This window comes from Theobroma cacao, chromosome 8, assembly GCF_000208745.1.
Source record: "Theobroma cacao cultivar B97-61/B2 chromosome 8, Criollo_cocoa_genome_V2, whole genome shotgun sequence".
Lineage (NCBI taxonomy): Eukaryota > Viridiplantae > Streptophyta > Magnoliopsida > Malvales > Malvaceae > Theobroma > Theobroma cacao.
The window spans coordinates 18,804,356-18,822,829 of record NC_030857.1 but is presented as its reverse complement, the minus strand read 5'-3'; positions in this window follow the sequence as shown (position 1 = coordinate 18,822,829).

Here is an 18,474-nt window from a genome sequence, read left to right as displayed (position 1 = left end):
GACAAGGGTTAGTAACAACATGAGGCTAATTGTGTGGCACCCTAGAAACCTATGAAGATGAGTTAGGGATTGAATGGATGAGTACGTATTTATATATCTTTAAGAGTAAGTGTTTTAGGAATACATAAACATCTTTGAGAAGAGATTCTAATCATACACAGCAAGTATGAAACGTAAAATTTTTAAAACTTGCTGAGAAGCCTAACGGCTAAATCACAAGTTAAGGGATCACATGCTGTGAGACATAAGTTTAAGATAGATATTCCCAAGGAAATACTCAAGAGAAGTTTTGCTCTGGATCTCGTTAAAGCAAGCACTAAGTTATGTGATTATAAAAAGGAAGCTGTAAGCTGAGAGTGATATTAGTATTAATATTGAAAAATACTTGAGGAGAATCTAGTTTTAAGTTTTACAATTTCAAGTACAATTTATAAATTGGTTAAGGAAGAATGATGTTATGTTCATATGAAGGAGTGGAACAAAGGATGATAGAAGTTGACCTTGAAAATGAAGTCAGATAATGAAACTTTCCTAATATATTATGGAAATTGGAATTCGAAAATGCTTAAGGCATACATGATTCAAATGGGTTTGAGTCTTAAGTGACAAATCAATATCGTAATGCAAGAAAGATACAAGGTAATATAGAGGCATGAAAGATGATTAAGGACAAAAGGATGACTCTTAGGAATTGTGGTATTGCATGAGATGCAATGATCAAGTTGAGATAAATCTTTGAGGCATCAATAGGATTATAAAGCATACACGCATAATAGATTATAATTCAATGGAGATGACATTGTGATGAATGATATATAGTATAAGGAAACTCAAACATATGGTTGGAAATGATATGAATGATATGAAGTTATACACAAGTATAATAAGAAGGTTGACATGCACTATAAGAATTATTATATTGAAACTAGGATTGGGATACGGATGAATAAAGGGGGAATGTAGTCCAAGGCATGTGAACACATGGATTCCTATATATAAAGAGAGATGTTGACATTTGAAAATGCATGTATATATGTATATATGAAATTGATAATTTTACTAACTAAAGTGAAGAATGGTTCTCAGTAATTGGGAGATTTTGAAATAGTGTCCAGAGAGGTCAGTGAGCTAAAGTGTTAACGGACATGCAATGAACGATTAAAGTTATGAGTGACTTTGAAGGTAAACCTTGGATTGTTTAAGTTCTTAATGGAACTCTATTAAAGGAAGTGTATAGACCAGTATAAGATGGATGAATCAAGGTTGAGAAATTTGGTACGGAGCGAATTAATAAAATGATGATTAGGTATACATAAGTAAGTATGATATGTGATCGAAATCAGTATAATTGAGGTGAAGTTATGGTTCAAATTTAATAATGGTGATAAAGGCATGCTTAGTGTCTCGATATAAGAGATCATGGTTGTGAAAAGTATTACTGATCCGATTCCAAAGGATGATAATTGCCGTAAATAAAGCATTTAATTGAACTGAAGGTGAACGAGGGAAATAAATTGAATGTCCCTATAGAAGGAACAAGGAGTAGGATCATAGAAGGAGATTGATAACGCAACATCGACGGGAATTCGAGGACGAATTCTATTTAAGTGGGGGAGATTGAAATACCCCATACTTTGATATGGTGATAAATAAAGTTGATCGAATGCAAATTGAGGTCAATTAAAATGTTTAGAAGTGATAAAAGACGAAAGGAGTAGTTTAGGATAAAATATTTCGCAAGTGAGAAAATAATAATAAAATAATAATAATTTTATCGGAGGAGAATTTGTGAGATAAAAGGCGATTTGGAAGTCAAGTGAGGCATAATAAGGTATTTTGGGTACCAAGGAGACAAGATAAAATTTTTAGAATAAAATAATATTTTATTAATAAAATAATATTAAAATATTAATATTTAGCCGGATGTCGAAGTCAATCAAGAAGGAGGATCATATGGTTGATCCAAGTGGGGGAGAAGATGACAAGCCCGACTCTACAGAAATATTTGTGATGACATACATGTGGTGGATAGCATGTTTACATGCTAAGAGAGTCTTGAAAAATTTACAAAAGTCGGTATTGTACCTAGAGGTACAATAAAGTTGATTTAAGCCTCGAACTAGATCAAATAGAGAATTTACAATGAAATTAAGAATTTTAAAGTCCCAGAATGGGTTAATATGGTGATTCGGAGTTCGAGGATCAATTTGGAGTCAAACTGGAATTTTCGCTATCTAGGGGCAAAATGGTCATTTGCCACCTGGGGACAAAATGGAAATTTTTAGAAAAGATTTTTGGCCCCATTTGACTTATTGGAGTAAGATTTGAGGTTTAGAAGTGAAAAATTTTAATTTCGGTATAATTTGGAGTAAAAGGGTAAAATGGTAATTTTACCATTCGGAATCGAAAATTTAATTTTTTGAAAGGATTTTGATCAAATTTAATTATTTGGAGTGTGAAATGAGTATGAGGAGTGAAAATTATGCATTATGGAAAATTTTCAATTTTTGGGGTAAAAATGTAATTTTTGAAAAGTTCGGGGGCAAAAGTGTAATTTTGAAAAATTTGCTCCACCAAAACTTTGGAAAAATCTGGAAATTTCACTTAAGACTTGGATAAGTCAAAGGGAATGCATGGTGAAAAAAATAGGACAAGTGGATGGCTAGAAAAAAAAATGAATTAATAAAATATTTAAAATATGAATAAAATAATATTATTTCATTAAACAATAAAAAGGCATAAAAAAAATCAGCCCACCCATTCTTCTTCTTCAACATTCGGCCAAGCAAGAAACAAGAGAGAGAAAGGAGAAAATAAAACCCTAGCTAAGAAATTTAAAGGGAAAATAGGTGGAAATTCAAAAATCAAGTGAAAAAAGGTAACATTTCTTAAATTTGTCTTGTGCTTTACCTTTCCCATGCATTTTCCATCATTTTTCATGGTTGAATCATGTGATTTGAGGATGATTTGAATTCTGGTCATATGGGTTTAGAGAGAGAAAGTTGTTAGATAAATTTGATTTTGAGCTATGTTAGTGTTTAGTGTTAGTTTAGCATGTTTATGAGTAAAACAACAAGAAAAATATTTATATTCTCCATGAATTTCTCTAAGCCGAATCTAGCCAATGGTATCTGAGGATGAGGTTGACTTTATTTTAAGAGAATTGGGTGGAAAAAATGATAAATTATGAGGTTGGAAATTAAATGGGAATTTTCGGTGCAATAAATTGAAATTTTTACCCACTAGGGGTAAAAGCGTAATTTATAGTCCGGACTGATAAATTGGACGAAATTCATAGTCATTGAGGTATTGTGGATATAATTGGATAATTGAAATTGAAATGGATGGAATTGGAGTCGAATTGGGGATTTTAGGAATTTACACCGTGTATAGGTGAGTTAGGTCGGATACCTCAATTAAGCGATTGTCTCTTGTTTGTCGAGGCTTCGCGGCGGTTGTCACGGGCTCGATGGGGAGTTCCAGGTCATGACACAAGATCATCCCATGTTGTTGTTGAGCCAATAGGGATTGCATTCAGCCATGATTTAGCTTTATCCCTCAATGAAAAAGGAAAACACCTTAAACAAATTGCATCATCTATGACACCATTGTGTTTGAACATATCACAAATTTTCAAAAGGTTTTATATATGGCCATTTGGTAGACCCCTAAACTAGACTAAAGTTTGAATCACGTTGATGATGGTCGGCTTGATCTCGAAACTATTGGCTTGAATAGCTAGCCTTCAAATGCTTGATGGAATTCCTTGTACTAAAGGAACAACATAATCCCTTAAGCAACAATTTTTAGCTACTACACACTCTTAGATTTGCTATCCACCCTGTTGATCAACCATTGTATTTTCAGGAGCAATACCTTGTTGATTCTTTCGTCGAAGTCTGCGAAATGTTCTCTCAATTTTTCCATCACACGGGGATAGTCTCCAAGTTATTTGTTCTTCTCATACAACATCTGAACCGAACTGCAAAATAAAAATAAAACTTAAATTAAGACTAATCTATAAAATTTTAATATTAGCAAATAACAAAGAAAACAAAATCCTCGACAACAGCGCTAAAAACATGTTGTCAAGTTTGCACACACAAGTATACGTATAGAACAAGTAATATAGATAACAAGTCTAAATTATCATTCTCACATGGATTTTTTTCTAAAGTTTCACTAAGTACTAAACTTTATGACAAATTAATCTTATTTAAGTAACTAAAATTTAGCAAATCAATTAAAACAAGCACTAAATTAAATAATAAAAATTAAATATGTTGACAAAAGAAATAGATTAAAGATCTAGGATTATGGGTTCATTCCACACTTCATCTAATATCAGTTTCTCTTATTATTTACATTCATGGGTGGTTCTACTAACCTAGAATCCAAAGCTATGTACAAGTCTCCGTCAAGATGCTTGCACAAATACCTAACTTAATTGGGTCACTATATGTTTATAGTAATCAATTAAATAAGGTTCATCAAAATAGTACTATAATTTGGCTATGTATGGCAATTGGCATATGTCTACTTGAATCGTGAATTGGATCACCTAAGTGACGTGAACATACACTATTCAAACTTTAGTCAAATCTAAAATCTCTCTATCAAGTCTCAATTAGATTCACAAATCAGTCAACTATTGGCCAAGCAATCAAAAGTATTAAGAATATATTTAAATAAGCAAAACTATACCCCTTCATAGTAAATAAAAGAGAAACAAATATTCAGATTACATGTTAAAATCCACCACAATCTTAGAAAAATTATTTAGCTCATAATATCTAATAAAAATAATATCCAAAGAAATTTAGCCATTAATTCAAAACAAGAAAATAAGAATAACACAAAAGTAGAAAAAGAAACTAATGTTGGATCCTGGTAAATCTCGAAAATCTCTCAATTGCTCTTGCATTCTTTCTTGATTTGTAGCTCCAATTCTCCAAAAAAGCTGCTGTCGTTTCTCCCTTTGAATGCCCCACTTTCAAAATTTTTTGTCAAAGTTTTAATTATGGAAATTGGGGTGGCACCGCGGCCATGATTATTTGGCTCCAAGGCCTTTCTTGGTAATGCCAAGGCATTACTTCTTCAACGTCACAACACTACGCACTCAAGTTTTTATACGATGTTCCCAAGATGCTCAATGCCATGACCATAGTTCTTTGACGTTGTAGCGGTCTCACTTTCAGCACCGCAACCATGAGTTACTCAAGGTCTCGGCCTCAATCCATGCTGCCTTAAGTGTAGAACTACATCCATCTATCAACTTCAAACATGATTTTCACCTCAATCTAGTCTAAACTAGGCAAAGTGGTATACATGAAAGTTGTAACTCCTTCTTTTAGCTTTGTAATGAAAAAAAATCACATCAATTGGATTTCTGCAGCTCAAGTTATCTTTAAATTATTGCAACATACACGAGTGACACCTCACCACACTTATGCTATCAGAACTTTCTTTCACCTTGCTCATCATATTCTGCATAAAACCATGAGAAATATTGGCAATAACTTTTCCTAAAGTAAATTTAGACAAAATAAAGTGCAACTAAATAAACACTAGCTAATTTAACTATTCAATACGTAATCTAACTTACACTAGAAAAACAACTTAAAAGGTTAAAATCCGATCTTAAACTCAAGGGTCTAGCCATTAAAGTCTCCAAAATGTGTTAAAAATAACTCTATATGGCAGAGTTATCAAAGGCAATCCTTTGGGATTGTAGAAGATGTCTTGATTAAAGTGGAGAAATTATACATTCTAGTGGACTTCCTTGTACTTGAGATGAAGAAGGATAAAAAGGTTTCGATTATGCTAAGACATCCATTCTTGGCCATTGCAAGCACACTCATCGATGTCAAGGAAGGCAGAATAACTTTCAAGGTTGGAGAAGAGGTAGTTGAATTTACTATTTTTAGTGCAACTAAATATCCTTCAACCACATATCATTGCTATAAAGTGAACTTAGTTGATAAAGGTAAAGGTAATCCTACTCCACCACTTACAAGTAAGCCAACATCAACTCGTGAGTTAGAGCCACCACCACCACATCTCAAAACTTAGCATTGTTACGATGAGCATAATTCACCATTTTCCAATGATCTTAATTTTGAGGTTAGACAGCACGTAGTACTCTCTAGTTCTTGCCTTCATCATTTACCATGGCACCTTCAACCATATTGATAGAAAACCTTTAAAGTGGTAAAAGTTTTGTCTATGGCTATATTGAGATTTTTAGTACGCATAAAGGAGCATTCAAGGTAATGAAACAAAGCCTTAAGCATTATTATGGTGATGAAGAAGTGAAAAAAGGGGTATCATAGTCAAGCTAGTGATTAGAAAAAAGCACTTTTGGGAGGCAACCCAAGCTATATCCTCTTAGATTTAGTTGTTATTTTTGTTAGGCTTGGTTTTTCTATTTAAATAAGTAGTTATAACCTCTCCTTAGCTTGTTTTGTTGAGTATACAAATTTGGAAAGCATGAAGATGAGGATAAAGAAAATTAGAACTTTCCATATACTGTCACTAATGATAGGGGAGTTTATCTTCTTTATCCTTTTTTATCTTTTCACATTGAGGACAATATGCAATTTAAGTTTTGGGGTAAGGTTTTATTGTTATTAGTTTTTGTGATATTTTTAGGTTAGTTTATTCTCATTAATTTTTTTTAATTTTAAGCTTGTTTTAAGAATTTAAGCTAGATTTAATTACGTCAATTTCTTTGATTTACCTATCCAATGATGAGAATCTAGTTATATTTTTATCTTAATTCTTTGCAAATGTCAATATTGTTTGAGTATTAGGTTAAATTCTTATGTTAAGCTTCATTGTTAGGATAAGATTTCCACTCAATTTAAGCACCATGTCTTTTGCTTAGATTCATTATGCATATTTAGAAAAGGTTTATGTGAATGTAAATTTTTAAATTATGTCTAGAATTCTAGAATTTGTTTGATTATCTCTCGAGGTAAAATTTTAAGCTATATTTAGTTAAGGAGATGATTTAGGTCATCTTTGGACCAATTGAGCCTTTTTAGCCTACCTTTACATAATTTATCCTTAGTTCACCCTTTTGAGCTAATGAAGCCTTTTGTTTGTTTAAATACTTAATTTTTTACCTAGACCCTTATACTAATATTTCCAATTTTTGCATCCTTCATTCCTAACTGTATAAATCAATTTAGGAAGTGTTATGAGCTAGATAGTGAAAAAGGTAGTAAAGATGAAAAATGATGAAAAGTTCAAAAATATGATTGTATTCATCTCACTACCCAATAAAAGAAATAAGTTTAGGGGTGTGAAATTGAGAAAAAAGAAAAAAGGAAAGAAAGAAAAAGATAAAAAATGAAGTGTTAAACAAAAGAAAAATTTTGATGAAAAGGGGATATACTAGGTGAAGGAAATTAAAGTTTTGAATAGGTCCTAGATTGACTATGTGCTTAGGGTGATTTGAGCTATACATAATCCCATATCCAAACTTAACTCTAGCCATACATTACAACCTAATTAAAGTCCTATTGATCTTTAACTTAGTATTAGTCTACATTAGTGGAGAAGGAGAAGAAAAGCAAACTTATGGAATTTAATTACTAATTTGAATTTTATATGAACATAAACTTATCCATATTGTATAGTGTTCTAGGTGGAAAGATCACACACACACACATAGAGAAATCCATTTGATGATAGGCTTGCATTGGAATCACAACATAAACTTGATTAATATTTATGTGTTGCTTAGAGTTGAGAATATGGATTAACTTTTGAGGAAATTAAAGGTGATTAATGAGATAGTGCAATTGATTTCTAGTTAATAGTTTTTCTTCATTTAGGCTATTGCATTTTATTTCATGTTTTGCTCGAGAACTAGCAAAATCTTAAGTTTGGGATTGTGATAACTCTATTATATAGAGTTATTTTGACAAATTTTGGGGGCTTAACTAACTAGATCTTTGAGGTTGTAGGTTTGGATTTTAGCATTTTAAGTGTTTGTCTAGTTTAAGTTAGATTATAAGTTGAGTAGTTAATTTAAATTATTTTAGTGTAATTTTGCTTTATTTTTGCTTTAATTTACTTTAAGAAGAGTTATTGTTGATTTCTCTCATGGTTTTGTGTAGGATATTTGATGAGAAAGGTGCATTTGAGTTAAAATCACACAAGTATGGTGAAGGCATCATTTGTACATGCTGTAGTATTTCAAAGATCAATTGAGCCACAGAAGTCCAATTGACAAGATTCTTGATCCATCGGAAAGCTAAAAGAATGGGCTAAAACTTTCATGTTTACCAAATCACCCATTTGAAATCCAATCAAGGTGAAAATCACGTTGGAAAATGATGGATGGTTGTTGTTTTGCATAAGGTAGCATGTTGGTTAGAGGCCGCGGCCTTGAATTACTCAAGGTTGTGGCATTGAGGGAGTTAGGGCTGCAGCGTTGGGAAGATCATGGCTTCTATGCTAAACAATTAGAGTGCGCCATACAAACTCTCGAGGCCAAAGTGCCATGGAGCTAAAGAAATAATGTTGCGGCGTCACAAAAGACAACCACGACGCCACAGCACCACACTGTTTTCCAAAAATAAAATTGTTGACAAAAATATGAAAATAGGATTAACTTGAACCTATTTAAAAATTTTTTTCAGAGCATTCAAGGGGGAGTATGGCAGCAGCTTTTCTAGAGATTTTGGGCTAAGAATCAAGCAAGAGATCAAGAGCAATTGAGAAAGATTCGAGATCAACAAAGCTTCAACATTAGTTTATTTTTGTCTTTTGTGTTATACTTATTTTCTTGGTTTAAATTCATGGCTATATTTCTTTGGATATTGTTTTGTTTAGATATCATGAACTGATTTATTTATCTAGGATTTTGGTAGATTTCAACATGTAGTTTGAATATTAGTTTCTCTTTTATTTATCATAAATGGATATAGTTTTGTTTATTTAAATCTATTCTTAATGCTTTTAATTGCCTAATCAATAATTAATTGATTTGTGAATATAATAAAGACTCGACAGAGAGATTTTATATTAGACTAAGTTTTGAATAGTGTATGTTCACGTCACTCCAGTGATCTGATTCGCGATTCGGGTAGACATGCACCAATTATCATACATAGCTAAATTAGGACACTAGTTTAATGAACTTAATGCAATTGATTCTTATAGACATATAATGAACTAATTAAGTTAGGTATTGGTGCAAGTATGTCGATGGAGACTTGTACATGGCTTTGCATTGTAAGTTAGTAAAACCACCCAAAAAAGATAAATAATAAGAGAAGTTGGTATTCGATAAAGTGTTGAATGAACTCATAATTCTAGATTTTTAGTCTACTGCCCTTCTCAACTATATTTAATTTCTGTTAGTTAATTTAGTGCTTGTTTTAATTTCGTTTTAATTAATTTTCTGTAAATTTTGGTTACTTAAATAAGAATAATTTATCTTTCTCAAGTATATTTAATTTCAGTTAGTTAATCCATCTATCATATAATTCCTCCACCCTTATCTTCTTTCGTTAACAATCAACCACAACAACCATCAACTAAGTCAACACCAGCCAAATCCTAAAAGAATTGGCAACTTCCTTGAACACAGAAGACCAAAACTCCCATAAACCCTAGTTTAGGGAGACTAAATGCACTCATTTTGCTTGTTCATCATCACAACTTTATTTCTCCACCTTTTGAGATTTTTTTTTCTTCAATGAAAAGAATGAATTAAAAGTGAAACTTTTCTTCAATGATGGATATTTCAAATTTGATGATGTTCAAGTCAAGAGATGAATTTCTTACGCGTGATTACTAATTTTGTTGAAAATTTTTTATCCAAACATTATTCTTTGGAACTAAGGTTTAGGGTGACATAAAAGGGCTTTGACCTAAAACTATATATGAAAAGTTTTAGGATTTTTTTTCTCCTAACAAATATTGAATTTTATTAAGTATCAAAGTAATGAATCTTCTTCTCTTCAAATGGCAGTGGCCAAGAATTATTAACAATTTTTTCGTATTTATTTTTTCCTTTCAAATCAAAATTCCTTTAGTTAAAAGAGCTAAAGTTTCAGAAGAATAAAAAGAAAAAAAAAAATCCAAAGAGATAAGAGAAAAATGTTCAAGTAGCAGGGAGAAAAAAAAAGAATTAGAAGAATGGGTGTTGATTATTACAAGATTTTTCAAAAGGACCAAAATGCAAAAAAAAAAATGAAGATTTGAAAAAAAACGTATCAAAATTATTCTAGTTCTGTTTTTTATTAAAGTTTTTGAGAGAGGAAAGAGATAAACATTTTTTAAGAGGGTATTTTTGTCTAAAATATTTATGTAATATTAGGTTATATTTTTTTTATTTTTTTACTAATAATATTAAAAATCAGAGAGTCAAAAACATCATTTTAAAACAAAGAAGGTCAAAGTGTCTTTTTAGAAATGATTGGAGGCGGATTTTTTGATTTTACCCTTGGAAAAAAAATTTTAGAAGATTTTTGGAAAAAAAATTTTCAATTGATTTCTTTTATTTTTTATTAAAAAACTATTTTTAACACATGAAACAGAAATTCATCTATACTAGAAAATGATATAAAGCATGAACCTAGAGATTCTTAATCACTTAGACATTGTACGTTTCTTAAATGATTAGCCGCCTTAAAATTCGTAACACTAATTCTTTTTCCCTCGTTTTCCTCTCTTCATGATCTGCCTCGCTCTTTCTCTCTCTTCTTCATCTACTTCTCTCTTTCTCTCTCTAATTTTCCTTCACCACTGGAGGACGGATGAGGGCGGTAGTGGTAGTGGCAGCAGTAGCGGTGACGGTACCATTGCCTACACAACCAGATTTGACCGTGGCCTATCTAACACTCCACGACGAGATTCGATCGAGAAAACACTGAACCTAACATCCACAACTATACTTTTCACGTGAAATGTGCATATACTTGTGAAATTAGCACAAGCATACCTGACAGCAACTAAGATCAATCATAATTATTTAAAACCTTTCTCTTAGCATATGTTTACCGTCCATCATAATGATATAGACCAGTCCTTTGTCCTTCTTCATGTAGTGTAAACAAAATTGAAGGATCCATAGATTTTTCTTTTATATATATGATTTTGGGTCATGTATTTTGAATTACTTGACGAGACATCATCTTGTTGAGGCACATAAGATCCTAGGCACACTTGGTGCCATCAATTTCAAGGGCGTAGTTTGTGTTTTTTGATTGATGTTGATAGGGACGTATAACTATAATGCTGATTTAAGTCTGCAGTTGATTTGTTTATGACAGTATTCTTGAACAGACACTTGTGTTACCTTTAATTTTTTTTTTAAGTCAAAAAATATTTGTATCAATGATAATTAGACGTACAAAAATATAATGTCCGTTCATAGGTGTTAGAGCAGTGTTAGTAGTACATAACCAGTTACCTTTAATTATTAATTAATTGATAATTGCTATTAAAAAAAAACTTACCTATGAAAGTATCTCTTTGAAGATAGAATAATGATTGTCTTGCATCAATTGATTCATTCCATCTTCAATCATCAACGTCTTTTCATATAACAATATATAGTTAAAATATTTATCAAGTCTTTGTATTTATATATTTTTTTCAATTTAATCTCTATATTCAAAATCAAAGTAATTTAATCTCTTGATTTTGAAAATTACTTATATTTAGTCTCTTTCCTTAACCGCATCCAGTTTTGCCATTAAAAGAAATGATGTCAACACTGACATAGCGTTAATGTAGTACATTTTAATGATGTGACCCCAACATGATGATGTGGCATCGATGTAATGATGTAATAGTGCCATGTGGCACTAATATAATGACAAGACAGTACTAACGTAGTACTGACATGCTGACATGTCGATGCAGCGTGGTAGATAAAAAAATTTTCAAAAAAATTTTGTACTATGTCATAAGGATTAAATTGAATAAAAAAATATAATCAAATGTTGCCACACCATCAAGTTGACATCATGCCATCAACATGTGTCACGTCATCGTTAACGTCATCCTTTTTAATGGTGAAATTAAATATCATTAATGGAAAAAAATAAATTGAAGTAATTTTCAAAATCAAGAGATTCAATTATTTCGATTTTGAGTATAGAGATTAAATTAAACAAAATACATGAACACAGAGATTTGATGGATATTTTGACCGATAATATATATAAGCATGTGCCATGAAAACATGTATTGTTAATAAAGACCAAGATCAATCATGAATTGTGCTTAAGGATGTGACTCTTTCGACAATGAATTGCTTTCTATATGATGTTATGAATATGTTGTCCATTATGTATATTTCCAAAAGGTTGTAAGTATAATGTCCACTAAAGAAAGGAACCTCATTTTCCATTTTCTGAAAAGTTAATAAATTAGAGTTAGGTATAGAAAGGAACTTATGCTAAACCAATCTGAAAAGCACATCTTAAAACATATTTAGTGGGCTCAGAGGATTAGTGCATTGAAAAGAGCCAAAGAGACAAACTTTATCCTCATTGTCGAGATTTAAAGGCCTAAAAAAATTGATCAGAAAAATCTTATCACAAAATAATCCATTATACTAATAGACAATTAATAAACTCGTTAAAACCAGAATAGTTTAGTCAAAATGCTAAGGCATAGCGACAGGACCATGCTATCTCTTTCATGTGTTTTCCATTAATTGGTGTGCCTGCTAATATCATAGCCCATATCTTTTTCCCCTTTTTTTCTTAATCTTGATGCCGAAGACAAATAGAATGCGTCGGAGCCTTTTTACCCAAAAGAATTATTAATTTGAAAGTTGAAATGGCCTTATAAATTTTGTGCATGGCCTAGGGGCAGCCACTATTGTCTTTTGTCTCACATGCAGGGCTTAATGGAATCAATTACAGTTCAAAGTAAAGGAAAATATTAGATGTTCAGTAAACAAGTTAATCTTTTGGATCCTCGTGAAATGTTGGCTTGCAACCAAAGTTTGAAATAAAGTTCACCTTGAGGGGGCCATTTTAATAATTTTTTTCTTTTTAAATTTAAGTGAGGAGATTATACATTAATTATTGGCCTAAATGCTCAAATCATCGAGTGTCATTTGAAGCCCATATCAAATGCAATTCTTATTAAGTGAAAGGATAAGTTGCAGTAACTTTGTTTATTTATATATTCTTTCTTTAATTTCGAATTTAAAATCATAAAATATGTGAATCTTAAGGTTTATAGTTTTATAAAATTTATGCAATATGAGAGCTAGACAACAAGTGCAACATATGTACTAAAAATAAATACTTCATTTACATAAACTTGTACCAAATGATAGTTATTCGGATCTTTGTCTTTATGAGTCTCATTTAAATCCTTGTTAATTTCTAACTCTTTCTATCTCTATATGTTTTTTTATTTTTATACTTTCATGGAAATTGAGATAAAAGTTTCAATTCTAATCTTTATTAAAATTTGAAAACAAAAATATAATAAAAATATAACAAAAATATCTCTATATGTTTTTCTATGTGTTGTATGTGCAATTGTTGTTATTATTATCAAATTAGATGGATCATACTTATATAACCTCCTTTGCTTTCCTATTTTGTAAATAATAAGCTCCAAATTTCATGGAACAAATTATGCAAAATACTTTTTGTATTGATTAGTTAGTATATCATTTTACCAAACCTATAGTTGTGCCATGTGCTTGTCATCTCAGCATAGGTAGCTAGCTAGATCTAGGGTTTGCATATTATGCTCCTATAAGCCTAGGAATTACTTTGCACCCATGCCATGGAACAAAGAATCATGATCCTGGAATGCTCAAGCCAATGCAGCAGCCCCACATATCTGAAAAGCAGAACTGGACAACCTAGCAAACATCCTTGCTTCCAACGTCCAATAGAAGCTCATACCTGAGGCAATTCACATCACTAAGGCACTTCATTTATTCTAATCCTCTCGCTCTCACACCATTTTTAGTGGAATTGCTGAAGCTGGTGTTATGGCGACTGCACCTTTTAGTCTTCATTAGTAAACGTTTTTATACTGGAAACAATTGATTATCCTGTATTATTAATCGAAATAAGGTATTTAGTCCGGAAAACAACTATACGAAGTGATCTGACACTCACAATAAATTTAAAAATATTAATCATTTGTCTCTAATCAGAACGCTTTTGAAAAAATTTTGACTTCTTAACATTTTCGACTTCTAATAATAATTTCTCATATACTTATGACAATAACTTTTTCAACATAATTAAGGGTGGTAATGTTATGAAAATCTGACCTTAAAATTCAAAGATGACAAGACATTTTAACTTGAGGTAATAGTAAGGAGTATAACAAAATCTCTATAAATTAATACTCGATAAATTAATAACTTCGATTAAATAATATTTTAAATCAGTATCAACTTGGGATCAATATAGTAAATTAATAATACCATAAATTTATACGATAATATATTTTTAAAAAAACACATAGGTCTCACTTGACATATAAGTTAATAACCTCCTTATATATTAAAACTATATATATGCATGACTCACTTGGAAGACCTTTGTAAAATATAATTCCAATGTTACTCGTTTCTTATTGAAACTGATATCTTTTTAGACATCATCTCTAACTTTTCTTAGTGCATTAAGAAGCTCTGGTATAGTGTTCTCGTATTGCAAGAGAAAATTATGCAATGTGATTGTTGCTTTGAGTGTATCTTTGTGCGAGACAAACTCAAGTACAAAACTATCGTCTTCAACTTCATCTTTTTTGTCATTTTTCATTATATTCTCAATAATTTGCTCATCACGAATAATGATAATTCGTATTTCGATAATTAAGTAATATTCGTATAATCACAATACACCGTACATGTATTAAGTTAAATGCTTCAAAAAAATAAAAATATGTTAATAAATTAATTTTTATTAATTAATATACAAATTAATAAATTAATAATTTATCGATTACATAATAAATTTTCATAACTCCAAAAGTATTAATTTATAAAAATTTTAGTGTACTTGATAACTTCAAAATAATAAAAACTTCATCATATTGATTGCAACACTAATGTTATTCTTTATGTTAAATGGTCTCCATCAGAGGGGGAAAAAATGGTAAAGCGTGTATTCCACCTAAGAGGGCATTTTGCTTTTAAGAAACTTAAAGTGCAGTAACAAAATTTTTGTGTTAAGGAAGCTTCAAATGAAGGACCATTTCTTGGGACACTACTCTTTCATAAGATGTAATTATTACTTTGCATCAATGCCACAAGGAAAAGCAGCCGCATCCATATAGAATTTTGGAGTGAAAGTTTTTCCGATTCTACTGTGGAAAGCTGAGATCATTAGCAGTGTCCCGTTCACCTTCGGAACTTTGAATTCTTTGTTAGAATAATGGATGAAAGAGTTTTCCTTGGTTATATTAATGAAAAGTCCGATATCAAATCCCACTTTCAAGTGTTCATTTCTCAATACTAACTTCGACCAAATCTTTATATTCCTCTTAAAGTTGATACATTGATATTTAAAAATTAGTATAGTACTTGAAAAATTCGTAAACTATTTAAGATAATTTAAATAAATTTTAATTCTCTTATTACGTTCAATTAAATATTTATATTTTTTTTTATGAAACAGATCCTTATTACTAAAGGTTGATTAATTACCATTAATCAAAATATCCCTTATCATTTTTTATGTTACCTAACGTTGACGTGGACGGTGAAAAATATCATTTTATAACCATACTATTATGCCACATTAATATGTCACATTATCATCCATTATAACCTATCAGCATATCATATCAGCACTACATGGCATTGAACAACAAGTGACATTTTGACTAATAATAATTAATCAACCATTAGTTATAAAAGCTTATGTGACTCAAAAAAATAAGAGCTTAAATAAATACAGTAAAAGAATAAACACTTATTTGAATTTTCCTGAATATTTAAACTATTTTTTTATATTATGCTTTAAATATTCAATTTTTTAACATAATTTCAAATTTAATAGTATTTTATAAGATATTGGGAATTTTTCTTGTATTAAGTAATCAACACAAGCAGCAAATGCCCCCTGCCTACCCTTCGTCAATGGGTGAAAAAAAAGTACCCAATTGTCAAAGAAAGAAAAAAAAAATTTCTTGCTTTATCATATTTCAACTATGCGCATAATTCAAGCTTAGATTAATAATTATTATATGATCTAGAGAATTGAGATATGAGATTTAAATCTTCATTTTTAGCCTTAAAATTTTCATACATACATATATAAATATATACCAAAAACAAATAATAGTGAGTATTAATTTTAGTTGTGCACATGCTATGCATTTGGCGTGCAACAAAAACACCATCACCTTCTAGGCTATGCAGAATTATTCAAAGTTTCACTTCAGTATTTTGAAAATTATCTTGGAAGCATATAGGAATTAGCAGATTAGGTGGAGGATATAGGTTTAGGTTCCAATATTAATGTTATCCAGCTTATAATTAATTTTATATTATCATATATATAGACACATTCATTCTACATGAGTAGAAAGAATAAATAGATAATTTTTATTGATTAATTAAATTATTTCAAGAAAAGAAAATAGTTATCGTTCATATTATATAAAGAGTGCTTTTCATAAATGGGCCTCAGGGATAAGGCGTTTTTGAGAATGGTCCTCTTTATAATTTTAACTGTTTTTAGCCAAGAGAAAAAAAAAAGATAAAATTGTCCTTAATGAAACCGACCCATTAGCTAGGCTCCGCGCCTTAACCCGAAACCTATTAACGGGTCAAGTATGTCCTTTATGTGGACCACAACTCTTCGATTTTCATCAAGAGACCGTACATATCCTCAGAAGCAAGTCTGCAAAAGCATTCATTGACAGTTCAACCTCCGAGCATTTTGGCAGTGGTAGGAGCCTTTTGGAGTGGTTATTATTCGCACAAAGGTAGTTCACATATTGAGCAATGTGAGGAAGTTGACATTACTCTGAGAAAGGTATAATATTTTTTTATGAATTTATTTATTTTATTTTGAACCATGTGGAGGTTTTTGAGAGAATGGTTATTGTTCGTGTTTAGGGTTAAGGTTTTTGAGCATAAACCTATACATGTTGCACGTTCATATTGATATTTTTGTTGTTTGACATTTTTAAATATAAACATGAAGGTGGTATTGTTGGTGTTTAGGGGTAGAAAGGTGACCGGCCATGCGTGAATGGTTGATATGTATGTGTTAGGAATTCGGTTGAGGGTTTAGATGTTGCATGAGTGAGGGCGTGCTTAGGTGGTTGGAACCTTTTGCGTGAGTGGATTTTGGCATGGGGTCATGTTGGGGTTGCGTGATTGAAAAAGGGTTTAACTTAGCGTGACTGATTGATAGGTCGTTGCGTGACTGGTTTCTATGTTATTGTGTCAATATTGTTCAGGAATGGCGTTACTTAATGTGTGCGTGACTCGATTAGTTGTTCTTAGAATTGCGTGACTTGTTTATAAATCATTGCGTTATTTAATGTTAATAATTGCGTGACTAATTGATTAGGCATTGCGTGACTACTGTTGTAGGAAATTGCACGAGTGTCATAACTGCATGAAATTTATCTGCATGGGTTCATTCTGTATTATTTTGGGTCAACTGTAATGCTTTTAATGTGTATATGTTGATTTACTTAATAATCCATGCTCCACACTTGGATTAATTATTCTGTTTCAAGGATGTCTAAAAACAGTAAAAAATATTGTTAGGGTTATTTTTTGAGAGAGCTTATGAGGAGGGTCATTTTTCAAAAATTCCTCTAATTTTTTTATTAATCTACAATAATGGTATTGACATGACTAAAATGGGAATGTTATCTGTTTTATGTTACAGATGGCCAGCACAGAAACAGAGCAGGAAAACGTGGAGTCCTTGCTTTGTGTGCCGAGGCATCGGTGGGGGTTCAATACGGGTATTAACATCCACTGTAAGTGGTCGCATCTGCACGTGATACGTGAGATGCTGTGTCAAGTGAACGAGCTGGAAAACTTTAAGAGAACATGCTTCGGGCACATGATAGATGTCGAAGCAGACAAGGGTTTATTCTGTGCCAATCTAGTGCACAATCTAATGCTGCGCAGAATCAACAAACCTAATGCCACGGAGGTAGAGTTATGGTTCGCAATAGGGAAAATGAAGGCCCGCTTTTCTAAGAGGAAGTTCTATCTGGTCACAGGACTGAAGTTTGGTCCTTTACCTGCCCTCATTGTCAGTCGGTACGAGGCCCTTCTTGGAGGAATTCACCTAAGATATTGGGGACCAGGGAAGGAGGTGAAGATCCAACAAGTTTTAGATACATTGAAGGGAGGGCAGTTTTAACAGAAGGGAGATGCGAGCAAGATGGCCCTCATCTTGATCGCGATGAATGTTTTATTCGGTCAAGACTACAGACGATTTGTAGTTCCATGGTTATTGTCGCTGGTCGAGAACATCGACGAGT